Consider the following 14,130-nt stretch of genomic DNA (forward strand, 5'->3'; position numbering starts at 1 on the left):
ATAGGAATAGGGTGGGTCCTGAATTTATATAAGAAGCAGTCTTCCCCTTCTAGGTGCTGTGACTCTTAAGACAAGAGGTATGAAACCATTTTCACAATCCTCCACACCAACTTTGTAATGCCTTTGAATGTGCTGGTGGTGCACTCTGGCCCTATGCAAAGCTTTGCCCTGGAAATATGCAAATCTGCACCTTCTGCAAAGTTCTGTTTCTAGCTAGTGGTGCAGTGTTTGTGTCTAAGGTGGATGCTTCCTGGTTAGGGTAGATCGGGCAATTTCTGAAGCAACTTATTTCACATAACAGGAAATCTCTCTGTCAAAAGTAGAGGGAGGGGTTTTTATAACCAGACCCTTCACTTAACTATTTAAACACAGTTCTAGATGTTTCATTGGACTCTGTTCTGCTAATTTGCACTTGGCAAAAGTTGACAAAAGCCAATTCCCTGTGCTCCGTTTCAAGGGAATCCTGAGGAAAATCAAGCATTTCATGCTTCTAATGCCAGAGAGGGAAACCTGTGCTGGAATACAACTCATCATATCCCTGGCCATTGGCTGTGCTAGCTGGGGCTGATGGTAATTGTTTTCATTATTATTATTACTATTTATTATTATTATTTCGGTTTATATACCAGTTTATATCAAAAGATCCCATGGTCATGGACAACATTTTACAGAACATAATAACAATACAAAGCATAATAAAATAATCTTAATAACAGATCCCTTTAACAGGCCATTGATTACTTAATGGCTGAAGACCTGGGTAAAGAGGAATGTTTTTGCCTGGTGCCTAAAGACATGTAATGATAGTGCCTGGTGAGCCTCTCTGAGGAGAGCATTCCACACATGGGGAGCCGCTACAGGAAAGGCCTGCTCTTATGTTGCCACCCTCTGAACCTTTAAGGAAGCAGGTACATAGAAGAGGGTCGTGGATGACAAGTGCGGTCTGTTCATATAGGGAGAGGCAGTCCCAAGGTATTGAGGTCCTGAACCATGTACGGCTTTATAGTTCAACACCAGCACTTGGAAGTGGGCTGGGAAACAAATTGGCAGCTAGGGCAGTTGGGTCAGGGTTGGCGTTATATGCTGAAACAGTCTTGTTCTGGTGAGCAACCTGGCCATTGAATTTTCTACTAGCCGAGGTTTCTGAGCCATCTTCAGAGGCCTTTGTATAACGCATTGCAGTAAATCAACCTAGTTCATCCCTGTCCAGATATGAGCATAGCTGGGCCACCAGCCAAAGCTGATAAGAGACCACCTGAGTTTCAAGCAACGCCAATAGATCCAGGAGCACCCCCAAGATACATCCCTTCTTAAGAGGGTGTGTAACCCCTTCAAGAGCAGGCAGACTCCCATCCATCCGGTCTAGGGGACTACCCATCAACAGTATCTTATCTGGCTTGAGCTTCAGTTTGTTGGCTCCCAACCAGTCCATTACCTAGGCAAGGCACCAGTCTAGTACACCAACTGCCTCCCCCTGCAGATGTAAAGGTGAAATAGAGCTGTGGGTCATCAGCATTACTGCTGGCAACACATTCCAAAACTGGAAGACTCCACTCAGCGGCCTCATATAAATATTAAACAACATGGGGGATAGAACTGCCCTGAGGAAGACCCCACATTGAAGACCCCATGATGCCGAAAAACACTCCCCAAGCATCAGCTGATGAAGCCAACCATCCAAGTAGGACTGGGACCACTGTATTATTTATTTATTTTTTTATATTTTCAAATCTTATATTTTCTTCACTAGTTTCTTGACCTCACACCTCCCATTTTGTATTCCAGTTCAAATATTAAATTCAGCAAATCCTTACCCTCTAACCTTCATCCTTGCTCCATATATTAACCTATTATTATAGATATCCATTTCCAATTATCAATCCCTATTTACATTTTCTTAAGCATCTCTTTACCAGTACCACTTATTTTCAATCAAACGTCATTTCAACATTCCTTAATTGGACTGGGACCACTGTAAAGCAGTTTTGCCCACCCACAACTCAGCAAGCCTTTCCAGGAGGATACAGTGGTTAATAATAATTTATTATTTATACCCCGCCCATCTGGCTGGGCTTCCCCAGCCACTCTGGGCGGCTTCCAACAAAATATTAAAATACTGTAATACATCAAACATTAAAAGCTTCCCTAAACAGGGCTGCCTTCAGATGTCTTCTAAAAGTCTGGTGGTAGTTGTTCTTGACATCTGGTGGGAGGGCGTTCCACAGGGAGGGTGCCACTACCAAGAAGGCCCTCTGCCTGGTTCCCTGTAACTTGGCTTCTCGCAGTGAGGGAACCGCCAGAAGGCCCTCAGAGCTGGACCTCAGTGTCCGGGCAGAACAATGGGGGTGAAGATGCTCCTTCAGATATACTGGACCAAGGCCGTTTAGGGCTTTCAAGGTCAGCACCAACACTTTGAATTGTGCTCGGAAACGTACTGGGAGGCAATGTAGGTCTTTCAAGACCAGTGTTATATGGTCTCGGCGGCCGCTCCCAGTCATGGTAATGGTTATTGGTATTGAAAGTCGCCAAGAGGTCAATTAGGATTAACGGATACATTACCCCGTCTCTCTCCTGACAGAGGTTATCATATATTGCGCTTTGAGCACTTTCCAGACCAAAGCCCTGATTGAAATGGATCTAGAAAATAAAGAACAGTTAGAGGGCCAAAGTTTCCCCATCCCTCAGCACAGACCCCTCTACTTGTGATCTAGGTCAGTAATGGGGAATCTAGCTCTCCAAATGATGGAACCCCCAGTTCTCCCATCATTCCTGACCATTGACTATGCTGACATGGGGTGATAGAAGTTGGGGAGTCCAGCAGCACCTGTAGGGCCACAGTATTCTTCTCAAAGCCATGCATACCCCTAACCTGATCGTAAGAATGGGACAGGATCTAAAATGCCCCTGTTCTCCGCAGAATTCCTCTTTGGAAGGATCTTTGTAGTTCAGCTAACCTTGCTGTGCATCCTATAGCATCACAAACATATTTGCTCCGGAACCGCCCACATTTTCTTCATATGTTTCAAGCATCTCCAACCAACCAGCAGTGAATTCTTGCTCATAAGCTTACTGCTGCTGCTGGGTAGTCCTGTTACCTAACAGGGTTTACCTTGGGGGTTTCTGCTAGCTTGGTATGTTCAGCCTGGAAATAATTTCCCTCTAGAAAGAGTGATTCACAATTGCTGTGTCTGCCAGAAGATCCCGCCCTGCCCCACCCCCCAGAAGATCCATTCCCTGCCATTTGGAAGGTTAATAATGTCAAGATCATTTGCTTTTAATAGGTGGGTGAACGTATTGTTTCCATGGTACTAGACTTGAAGCATAAATACACCACTGAAATGGTTACCTAATGCAGCCGGCTGGCCTATGCCCACCCACAGGAATAGTTACTGGAGAAACATTCTGCCCTGCTATGAAGGTGTTAAAGTGGGAAGGGATCCATGAATCTCCTGTGAAAAAATGCAGTGAAACTATATAACAATTGGGCCTAATGGAGTTCATTTTCCTCTTAAACTATAATAACTCCTAATAATAATTTATTATTTATATCGTGCCCATCTGGCTGGGTTTCCCCAGCCACTCTGGGCGGCTTCCAACCAAATATTAAAACAATACAGCATCAGACATTAAAAACTTCTAAACAGGGCTGCCTTCAGTTGTGTTTTAAAAGTAAAATAGTTGTTTATTGCCTTGACATCTGCTGGGAGGCCGTTCCACAGGGCAGGCACCACTACCGAGAAGGCCCTGGGGAGGGTTTATTCTTCGTAACATATAAAAACTAAAAAGTAGCTGTGGGTATTTTGCCAGGGAATTCCCAGTTATCAAAAAAAATAAACCCCAACACGTTCTGCCCTTAAGCACATAGTCATTATTTCCCAGCCTTGATTGATCCAGACTAGTTAACAGGAGAGTTCTTTTTGCACCTTTCCCCAAAAGTAGGCCTTTGTAAGTTTGAGCAAATGTTTTTTTTTCCAGTTTTGCAATACACACAGGTGGCTGTTTTGGAAATCAGGTTGGGTGTGGTGCTTAATTCAATGGCTGTTCTTCAAAGCAAAGGAGGAGGTCATGCTTTTTTAAAAAAACAAAAACCCAAGGGAAGGACACGCACACACAATGATATTCCTGTGGAGGGAAACAAATCTGGGTCTCCACTAAACTGTGTGTCTTTCTTGCCAAAAACAAAAATCAGTTTTGCCTGTTAGAACTCACTTCAACATTGGCTGAATTGTTTAGGCAAATAATGGCAAGCAGCACCGAGTATCAGCCTTCTCTGTTTACATATCAACTTCACTGTGTGGCATTGATCCAGCCCCGGGGTCTGTGTTGATATGAATGGGGGTCAGGGGAGAATCTGGATTAGGAATACAGTCTTCTCTTGTAGTTCCAGTTATTCTTACTTCCAGAGTTTACCGCCATAGCGATCATGTTTCAAAGTGCCCTCCTGTCACCATGGGGACTAGATGCTTACTCCGAAGGTCGGGTTCTCAGAGGTCCATGGTGACCCAACTGCAGCTGCCTTTTGCAAATGGGTTTCTTAGGCTTTTTTGTGATTCATTTGCAAACAACATGAGTTGATGGCTGTCAAGGGCACCATCTGTTTCAAAGGGTGCTGGACTCCTTCAAAACAATTGACCGAAGTCTCAAGGAAAGACTCCAGAAGGGAGCAGCCCTTTGATTTGCTTGATTAGGGATTTCGGCAGAGTCTGTTGAGGATCCCTGCCATGGGCTGTTCCTTCTCTTTTGCCTACCCTGTCTGGGATCTAGCTGATTCATAAAGCCGTCCGGCCCTTTCCACGGAGCCTAACTTAATGCAGCTGCTTTTAGCTCTCGGTTGCGAAAGCAAAAAATAAAGCCATCCAAATGTTAACGCCATTCCTCCCCGGTGAAGTCATTGCTGTGGCTTTTCCTGTAATAAGAGGCCTTGCAAATAAATAAATGAAAGGGAAGCTTTTATCCAGGCAAGCAGACGGGCAGCGTTTCCTTCACAGGCCTGACAAGGTGGAAAGCACTCTTTGCTAGCGTGCCTTCCTCTCAGTTATTTGTACTTGTCAATGTTTGCACACAACACTTTCATTTTCTTTTTAATTGCAGTATTTGGGGAAGTGTGTTTGTCAGATACGCAGGCAGTTTCCCCCAAACTTTGGATAGCTGAGGCACCATTGGTGAACAGATTTTCCACCAGAGGACTCCGTTGCTTTTGCACCAGAAAGGGTTTGCTTGTTGTATGCCAACTAGATCAGGCAAAATGTTCCTCTGTTCTGGGGCTTCCTGCCCTCCAGATGTTGTAATCCCTGACTGTTCGCCATGCACTGGCTGGGACAGATAGGAGTTGCAAGCTCAACAGTATCTAGAGAGCCACTAGTTAGCCTCTCCTAATCTCCTGCAAACCAGATACGTACATCTGAGAAGCCCAGTATAATGAAACAAAAGGAATAGCTTTCCTCTGTAATTCCTTCCCTCATCTTGATATTAAAGGTAAAAAGGTAAAGGGACCCCTGACCATTAGGTTCAGTCGCGAACGACTGGGGTTGCGGTACTCATCTCGCTTTATTGGCCGATGGAGCCGGGTCAAGTGGCCAGCATGACTAAGCCGCTTCTGGCGAACCAGAGCAGCGCACGGAAACGCCGTTTACCTTCCCGCCGGAGCGGTACCTATTTATCTACTTGCACTTTGACGTGCTTTTGAACTGCTAGGTTGGCAGGAGCAGGGACCGAGCAACGGGAGCTCACCCCGTCGTGGGGATTTGAACCACCGACCTTCTGATCGGCAAGTCCTTGGCTCTGTGGTTTAACCCACAGCGCCACCTGATATTAAAGATATACTACCACTAAACATGGAAGTTCTGTTTCCAGCTATTGTAAAAATGGAGCAATAGTCCTGCTGGACGAGATACGAAGTGCCTGCCGGGTCAGGGCAGTGGCCCATCGAGTCCAGTATCCTGTTCCCACAGGGGCCAACCGGATGCCTGTGGGAAACCCACAAGCAAGATTTGAACACAACTCTCCCCTTCTGTGGTTTCCAGCAACTGGTTTCCAGAAACATTTACTGCCTCTGACTGTGGAGGCGGCAGAGCATAGCCATTGTGGCTATTAGCCATTGATAGCCTTATCTTGCATGAATTTTGTCGACCCTTAAAAGCCAAACAGGTTGGTGGGAATCGCTGCCTCTTGGGAGAGCAAGTTCCATAGTGTAACTCTGCGCTGCCTAGATTTAAGCGTCCATTTGGTCAGCCTTCCGTTTGCAAGTCCTTTCCCAGGGGCATCATTCTGCTGTCTTCCCTCAGCAATTGCTCTTCAGAAGCATCTCATCTCTAACCACTAAACTGGCGTGGCTAACAGCACTTCCTTTTACAGACCCCCACACTCCAAATAACGTCTTGCTTTGAGTTCCGTAAGCTCACTTGCGTGTTTAAAGCATCGAATGAAACACCCGTTTAAATTCCAAACTGTGTTCCTGCAGTATCTGCTGCCCTGATGAGAGCTGAAAGTGAGACTGAAAGCCCTTTTGCGTATGCGCCTCTCGTGAAACCAAGGAGGGAGCAAGAAAAGGTTTCAAATGGTCAGGCAGCTGTCATGGAAGACTCACTTGGCTGCCGTAGATGTATATATCTCAAAAGGGTCTGTTCTGTGTATGGTTCCCCCTTGGAGAACTCAGGGAGGAGGATGGGATTGACTGCCTGTTAGTGGCTCTGGAAGATCATTGCTTCTATAGGGCTTTTGCAAGAAGGTTGAGGGCTATGTGAAATTAAGCCTCGTGTGACCGCAGGGCTAAAGGTTGCCTGCTTCTGTTGAGCCACTTCAGTACACTGGCATCCAAGCTGACCAGTCCAGTTTTGACTTCTGTTCCATAGGACACCAAAGCAACTACCTGCACTCAGGTACATAACATGCACCTGGCTTTCCAACCCCAGTCCTAGAAGGCAACCTTGTGTGGACATGCATTTATTATTTCTTCCCATATACATAAAAATGTACAGCTGTGATTGCGTAGCCCCCGTTGGAGGATATGCCGCGCTTCATCGCAGTCCTGGCTTTTATGAAGAAATGGGGTTGGGAAGGTGGAAGGTGAGTTTAGTAGTTGCATGGGGCGGGTAGGGGAAGTTCTAGCGCAGGCATCCCCAAACTCTGCCCTCCAGATGTTTTGGGACTACAGTTCCCACCATCCCTGACCACTGGTCCTGTTAGCTAGGGATGGTGGGAGTTGTAGTCCCAAAACATCTGGAGGGCCGAGTTTGGGGATGCCTGCTCTAGCGGGTTGGTAAGCAGAGCTAGCAGGGACAAAGCTCCATGTATTTCATAAATGAATATACAACTTGACTGTAAAAACAAACTACCGTATTTTTTGCACCATAACACTCACTTTTTTCCTCCTAGAAAGCAAGGGGAAATGTCTGTGCGTGTTATGGAGGGAAAGATTACGGATGGCAGGGGGGATCTGCTGCAGTCGTGAGCAGAGGATCCATGGTTCCCCTTCCTTCCCTCCTCCGTGGCTCGCTTTGAAACAGCAAAGCGGGAGAAGAGCCGCTGAGTGGGGAGGAGAGAGGGACAGAGAGCCTGCTTCTTTAAAGGAGCAAAGTGGGAGAGGAGAGGAGCCGCTTACATGAGTGTAAGCGGCTCCTGTCCAGTTGGTTCCTTTAAAGCAAGCAGGCTCTCTGTCCCTCTCTCCTCCCCACTCAGCTCGCTAAATAGCAGCAAAGTTTTTCAGCTCGCTAAGCCGGGGATGAGCGGGGAGGAGGGAGAAAAGCAGAGCCTGCTTGCTTTAAAGGAGCAAAGCGGGAGAGGAGAGGAGCCTTCTCCCCTTATACCCCTCTTCTTCATTATTAGCAGCATCCTTCTCCACCCACCCCACCCATGCTCCTTGTCCCTTGAGTGCTTTTCCTTCCCTCCCCACTTAAAACGTGGTTACAAAGCACATGGATCCTCAGGATTTTTGCACTGGGTCACCCCAAATTCACCATCAGATCACATAGCATGTCCATGGCTACATCTTGCACCAAAAAAATCACGCACCCACTGTTGCCTGGGGCCGCAGTGGTGCAAAAACGTGGTTACAAAGCATGGATCCACATGGATCCTCAGGATTTTTGCATTGGGCTACTCCAAACTCACTGTCAGATCACGTCTGTGGCCACAGCATGAACCACAAAAATCATACATCCACTGTTTCGTTTAGAATATTTTTTTTCTTGTTTTCCTCCTCTAAAAACTACGTGCATGTTATGGTCGGGTGCGTGTTATAGAGCGAAAAATACGGTACCCACCTCAAAGTGGTTACCAGACGGACCTGCTTTTTGCTGAGTCTGGACCACTGATCTGTTTTGCTCAGTATCAATTATTCCTGGCCGGCAGTGACCCTCCAGAGGAATCTTCCTCATCCCAGACCAGAGGGTTGGAAGGCACAAACGATGGTTTCTGTGTTCCAAATCAAGTTCTTGCAGGGCCTTGGCATCGGAACTATTTTCTGCTACGGACGTGGCATCAGTCGACCTCGCCACACAGAGTTAAGGAAAAACGACAGCTGTTATGCATTGGTTTCTCTTTGGGCTTCCCTTCAGGTGGTAGGACCAAGGTGCAAATCTGTGTGTGTGGTGAGGGGGGAGTAATTCTGCCCCTCCACCTCAACTGGACCGATCCTATTTGCCAGGCATGGGTTGCCACCTGAATGTCGCTGTTGTATTGGAGTCATGTCAATCAAACTGCATTGGACCAAGACCTCTTGGCTTGCTACTAGGCCCTATTGAAAATGGCGGAAGGGTAAGGAGGAGTCTTCATATCTCCAGCGATAGTAAGGCCTGAAGCAGCACTATGGGCATGTAGGAAAAGGCCATGAATGAGGCTGCCAGAGTCTCGATCGAGTTTTCTCAGCAGACAGCAGGAAACAGGCATTCCACTGACATGAATTCACTCTTGGGTCCTGTCCAGGTCTGAAAAGAGAACAGCTCTCTCTCTCTCTTTTTTCCCCAAGAAAGAAAATCTGTTTTTCTCAGTATAATTGGTGGTCTGAGTAGTTGCTGGGCTTTTCAGAAAGAACCTTAGCCCTTTTTCTTCTTTCACAGGGCTTGCGGTGACTCTTCCTATTACGCTCCTTGCTTTTTAAGATGACAAAGCAGCTGTTGCATTTAAAAAGTAAAATAAAGTAGTTCATATGCAGGCAGGACCCTTGTTGGCATGTTAATTGCCTTCCCTCAATATGGCTGTTATTTATTTATTTGTTAGTTGTCTCACATTTGTATTCCGACTTCCCATCACAGAACACAAGGTGCCATAAAAGTGGCTTCCGGGCTTTCTGGATCCTGAGGTGGCATCCATCAGCCCTTGCTCCATTGGGATCTGATTGAATTGCAGCTGACCTGAAATCTCCAGATTTGACTGGCTCCCTCCAGGTGGCCATGGGGAGGGTTTGGATCTCCAGGTGGCTGAGAGGGCCTTAAATTTTTTAAAATTAAGAAGACTGCTCATGCAGCTTGCAGGCTTCATCCTGGTAAGAGCCAGATGCAAATGGTTGCTGCTCTCCTCTGCTTCTCCCTCCCAATTAACCTCCGTCTCTAAATCTTTGCAAAGGCTTTGGGGGAATTGTCCTCCCTCCTCCCTCTTTCCTGTTCCAATTAATCTCCATCTCCAGGACTCAGTAGGACAGGGGTCAGCAAACTTTTTCAGCAGGGGGGCCGGTCCGCTGTCCCTCAGACCTTGGAGGGGGCCGGACTATATTTTTTTTTGGGGGGGGGGATGAATGAATTCCTATGCCCCACAAATATCCCAGAGATGCATTTTAAATAAAAGCACATATTCTTCTCATGTAAAAACACCAGGCAGGCCCCCAAAATAACCCAGAGATGCATTGTAAATAAAAGCACACATTCTTCTCATGTAAAAACATGCTGATTCCCAGACCGGACTGGATTTAGAAGGCAATTGGGCCGGATCTGGCCCCCGGGCCTTAGTTTGCCTACCCCTGCAGTAGGGAGACAGAGTGCAGCGGAAGAATCACCAGGGGCCACCCCTAGGACTCAGGTTTAGGCCCTGAGATCTCAGGGTCTGGGATGCTCTTAACCTGGCAGCCCTATTGCTAGATCAAGAACACATTCATTCAAGCAATATAAGTTTATTGTTCCAGCCAAAGGCCATGACAAGCCCACAGCAACAGTGCCAATAAAACAATAGAGATCGATAATACGAGCCAAGATCCTTGATGTCAGAGGGAGGTTGCAGAGACACCAACAAACTCAAATTCACCTTGATTCCATTTAAACCTCTGAATCACCACAACAATTTTTTTAGCGATTTTATCTAGCTCCTGACCCCGTGTTATGAAGCTACTACTGTCATTCAAAGGAAACTGGAGCATTTTTGCCAGGGTGTACCTGCTTCCTTGTGTGATCAAAGGTTTTAGAAAGGGATCTCTTGGGTCTCTATCTGAGGGACAGGCTAACCGATAATGAGTGATGTCTCCCACCTGAGGTTGGACGGAAATACAAAATCTGTCTGCGTACGGGGCCTTTTTGTAGTGGCCCATCCAAGGCTGTGTTGGGCATCACTTGGAAATGCAGCTCAGTAAAGGCTTAAAACAGTGTTTTAAAAGCACCGTTCATACCACCTTTTAAACCTATTCTGACCCTGTATACTTCTTGGATCAATAGCAGAGGTCTGCACTCAATGTTGGCAATTTGAAATTTCTCCCACAAGCCTGGGCTTATCGTGAGTGTTTGTTAATCGATAATCTCTTTGATTTCTGGAAAATAGATTGCTAGCAGGGTAGGAATTTTGGGCCTCTAACCCGGGCATATTTATTCCGACACCTGCATTCGGGCCAATCTTCCCTTCTTATCTGTTGGAGCATATCCAGACATTATTAGGATCTGTGACAAAGGCATGAGTCTTACAGCTTGAGAACTTCCTGTTCCTTCCAGCAGGAACTTCCAGACTGCAGTTCCTTTTCTCTAGTAAGGCTCAGGACCGCGGTACCTCAAGGACTGCCTCTCCCCATATAAACTCAGCCGAAAACTGCATTCACCGTCTAAGGCCCTGCTTCGTGTGCCTCCTCCAAGAGAGGTCCAGAGGGTGGCAACACGAGAACGGGGCCTTTTCTGCAGTGGCTCCCCATTTGTGGAATTCTCTCCCCTCACTTATCTATCTTCAGGGGGAAATGTTCCTCTTCGACCATGTGTTTGTGGGAGGGGGCTATTGTTTGCTAGTTTTCGTTTCAATAACTTACTTGCGTTTCTATCTTGTATTTTTATCTTGGGAACCACACAGATCTTTTGAGGGCAAGTACGTAAATCTAATAAATAAATAGCCGGTACAAGGAAAGGATATTTCTAAATTGCCATTGGGTGGGTGGGGGTTATTTGGGAAACCTTTTAATTCGAATAACAGCTCCCTGTCAGCAAATGTAAAAATTGGAAACCCAACATTTATCCCATACACCCAGATCCTAAAATGTTAGTTCGATACTGCCTCTCTGGTCACAATTAGACAGGTTTTTACGATGCAGACCATTTCCTAAATCCAGGGAAGCCCCTACAATGGTTTGTATTCCTCCTTTTAGTTCAGATTCTCTTATAATTTTTCCTCTGGATTTCTTCACTGGCCAGTTATGTGGTGACCTCTTTCCACAAGAAGCATCATTGAAATTTGGACTTTCCCCTTCTGTGTTTATTACACTGGTACCTCAGGTTGCAAACGGGATCCGTTCCGGAGGCCCGTTTGCGACATGAAAAGCCCGCAACTTGAAGCGCCATATCTGCACAGGTGTGCGGCGTGATGTAGCGCTACTGCGCATGCGCGAGCGGCGAAACCCAGAAGTAACCCTTTCTGGTACTTCCAGGTCGCCGCGGGACATAACCTGAAAAAACATAACATGAAGCAAACATAACATGAGGTATGACTGTAATCCATTGCTCACTGCCTTTTCCTCCCGTCCGCGGTGGGGCAGGGAATGTGAAGTTTTCGACTTGCAGCCTGCAGAGCACAACACACTCACAACACAACACTAGTCTGGAGGGGCTCCAAGTTGCTCCTGGGGTTTTCTTGGGTGAGAGGGAGGAGGTTAGTGTCTCTTCCTATACTTTGATGCTCTTCTGCCCCCAGCCCCCATCCCAAGCAAGTCAGTAAAGATCCCAGAATTTCTTCACCTTGCTGAGAGCTGAGTGGATTCACCACAAATCTTGAGCACTGATATCTCTCTGCTGAACCAGCGGACTTTTGCTAAAGTCTCGTTGAAATTGGAGACTGGGAAACATAGGTCACAGCGTCTCAAAAGAGGGTTATCTGAGTACTCTGTCCTCTACAGTTGACCAAACCTTGCGCAGAACAGCTGAGTTGCAAATGTCAGTTCCCCTGTAAACATCCGAAAAGGATGACAAGTCATTCATCCTGAAAGATGAAGTCTCAATGATGAATTTGGAAGACTGTCAGAAACAGGGATGGAGTCATCGTCTGTTGTCATTGACTGCTTGCTGGGGCTGAAAGAATTGCATGGGCTGCCAGTTAGCTACAGTTAGGCCTAGGTCCAAGGTGCTAGTCCTGGTGTAAAGGGCTCTATACAGCTTGGGACCAGGGTACCTTACCTCTTATAGACCAGTCTACCACTCAACTGAGGGCCTCCTGCAGATACCATCTTACCAGGCAGTCCATTCCACACAATGTAGGAAACGGGCCTTTAGCGGGTTGGCACCTGTCCTTTGGAACTCCCTCCCACTGTATATCAGACAGGCTCCATCTCTGTTGTATTTTCGCACCCCCTGAAGACCTTCTAAGCCTTTAAAGCTGAGATCTTTCCCAATCCGCATCTGTGCTGGAATCATTTTAGGATGTTTAACATGTCCGCTATTCTTTTATCTCTTGTTGGATGCCCTGTGTTCCTTTGGAAGGAAAAGGGCAGGATATTCATTTAACAAATAAATACCGGGCAGGGGTGGGAGTTCAGGAGGCAATGTCTTGAGACTGTGTGTTTGCATATGCATGTGGGTGATTCCTCAGCTGAGACCTGAAGGCGTTTCAACTTACCACAATTTCTTGACACAGCTGGCTGGTCTAATAACCATCAGATCAGTCAGACATCTCCCAGATCTGCCTTGCATCAGTTGAAGAACTGATTCCCCTTAACACTTTTGACTCACTTTTCCTTCCATCATGTCCATGGCATCATCATCATGGGGTTGGACTCGATGGCCCTTGTGGTCTCTTCCAACTCTAGGATTCTATGATTCTATTGTGGTAGAAGGAGATCATCAATTTTTGTCTGACATTTTTTCTTTGCAAGACCCTGAGGAAATGAAAATAACCCAGAGATGCATTTTAAAGTTAGAAAACAGTCTTCACTCTCCCCAAACTACACGTCCCAGGGTCTTTTTTGGGGAGGGAAACAGTCATAGTGGGTTTTAATTTCCAGCTCAGATATGGCTTAAGTCATATCTGAGGCAAAACAGAGAGAGGTAAGTTTTATCAGCCCTGGCTCTGCTGAAAGACTAGATCCATAGGGCAGTCTCTACCCTCAAACAGTTCCCAATCCAGTTGATCATAAAAAAAATAAGATTTAGTTCCTGTGCTTGCCCCCCCCTTTTTTCTGTCCCTTTTCCCTTTTATGTTGTGTCTTTTCAATAGCAAACCTGCAGGCTCTCCTTGTTTTAACTGATTGTTGGTCCAGAAAGCCATTCTTGGAGCCTTTTTGGCTGCAAGATCAGGGTGCAAGCATCCTAAATGATAAATGTAGCATAGTCCTATCCTGTTCCCACGCTTAAAGGATTACCCTTGACTACCAGTGGTTGGATGGTGTTAAAAATATTGGCTGGTCTTTTCGGTTTTAGATTCAGCCATTGCCAGGGGCCTGGGGGGCGTACAGAATGGGGGCACACTGAGGAATTGATCTGTGGCCTTGCATTTATTTGAGAGTTTCTAGGGAGAACTGACACATCATCTTTCAAAGCTGGCTTGTTTGTTTCTGCTATCAAATCTCTCGGGTGCAAGCGAATAGCGTTTCCTTGAATTTGCGATGAGCCAAAAGAACATTTACTGTGTTACGGAGAAATGGAGGGCAGATGCAGTACACGAAATCCAACCGAGCTCAAGGAACTGGGCTTTCATTTCGCAGAACAGCGGAGATAAAAACCACCGAGGAATCTTATCAGCCCC

At 46.4% G+C, this 14,130-nt stretch overlaps 1 long non-coding RNA gene across 1 annotated transcript; it reads right to left on the reverse strand.

Moving 5' to 3' along the window:
• Positions 1-10,086: 10,086 nt before the first annotated feature.
• LOC308575398 lies at positions 10,087-13,147 on the reverse strand. The gene is made up of 2 exons (XR_014002846.1): positions 13,006-13,147; positions 10,087-12,860 (listed from the first exon to the last, which is right to left on the reverse strand). It is a non-coding gene; the product is annotated as an uncharacterized lncRNA (long non-coding RNA).
• Positions 13,148-14,130: the final 983 nt, after the last annotated feature.

Source organism: Podarcis bocagei (genome assembly GCF_964188305.1).
Source record: "Podarcis bocagei genome assembly, chromosome: 16".
In the NCBI taxonomy this organism is placed as follows: Eukaryota; Metazoa; Chordata; class Lepidosauria; order Squamata; family Lacertidae; genus Podarcis; species Podarcis bocagei.